Consider the following 1,270-nt stretch of genomic DNA (forward strand, 5'->3'; position numbering starts at 1 on the left):
GAGAGAGAGAGAGAGAGAGAGAGAGAGAGAGAGATACGCACACAGTAAGAAAGATTATAATCCGCAAAATCAATATGATGAGAGGAAAAAGAGAAAGGAGAATGACAGAAGGGAGAAAAATAAATAGGGAGAGAAAGACTTTGATTTGTACTGGAACACCAATACCCAAAGCTAATCCCATAATTCATTGTTTGTTCTCGTACGTGTTTTACGGCGCTCGCAACTGCATAAGATCATATGAGAGAGCGGGACACATTAAACATTTTCAGTTTGGTTTGAATAAATGTTGAATTTTGCCCAGGCGGCGGCCGAAGCCTACTCTTATCGATTTTGGAAAAACCAACGGCTTTTTAAAGTGCGCAACATTCACATGGGAGGCCCGAGATTTTTGGTCATTACCCGAGAAGGTTAGGTGTTAGATCTTACATACTCTGAGATCAGGGGTGTGGCTGAAAGACGGCAGTAATATGAGCCAAGGAGTAACAGTAGAAATCCTGCAGAAAGAGTCAGGAGCCCAGAGGAGGGGGCAAAGCGGGGTGGACAGAGGAGGTAGAAATTGAAGATGAAAGCAGACGACAGAGCATGGTTAGAGAGTAGGAAAGGAGGTGAAAGGAGAACATTTTAGAGAAGAAAATTTTCCGTCACTGACAGATTTCGAACCCGGGACCTTTGAATGAGGGGTGAACACTGTAACTTCTAGATCACGAGATCCCCCCTCCCCCCTTCCGCCTTACAACACAAGCTAATCCAAGGGTTTAGGAAATTAAAGAAGCTTAATGTTCAGGCCAGAAAAGGGAATTACATTGCTGAACCGATAAAACTGGACGTTTGAACTTTTCCCGGCATGTGGTGTTAAGTCATCTCCTAATGTGGTGTTGAATCATCTCCTAATGAGGTTTTGAATCATCTCCTAATGAGGTGTTGAATCATCTCCTAATGAGGTGTTGAATCATGTCCTAATGAGGTGTTGAATCATCTCCTAATGAGGTGTTGAATCATCTCCTAATGAGGTGTTGAATCATCTCCTAATGTGGTGTTGAATCATGTCCTAATGTGGTGTTGAATCATTAAAAATTTCCTAATGAGGTGTCGAATCATCTCCTAATTAGAATCTAGTTGTCTTTCCCTGGAAAACAGTATCAACGACCGCTCTGTTCTTGCAAAGTCATTCATTCATCCAGTGCCAGATCTGCAACAGACATCGGCGATCCTGGTTCTCCATTCATTCCTTTGCTCGGATGCTCTCAAAAAAGCTACGTTTCCCTGATCT

The 1,270-nt window shown here is 42.8% G+C and overlaps 1 protein-coding gene across 1 annotated transcript in view; it reads left to right on the plus strand.

Moving 5' to 3' along the window:
• Positions 1-1,270, plus strand: part of LOC118478453 — an 8,211-nt gene that overhangs the window by 740 nt on the left and 6,201 nt on the right. The gene's annotated exons all lie outside the window — the stretch shown is intronic.

The sequence above is a fragment of the Aplysia californica genome, unplaced genomic scaffold, assembly GCF_000002075.1.
Source record: "Aplysia californica isolate F4 #8 unplaced genomic scaffold, AplCal3.0 scaffold00572, whole genome shotgun sequence".
Lineage (NCBI taxonomy): Eukaryota > Metazoa > Mollusca > Gastropoda > Aplysiida > Aplysiidae > Aplysia > Aplysia californica.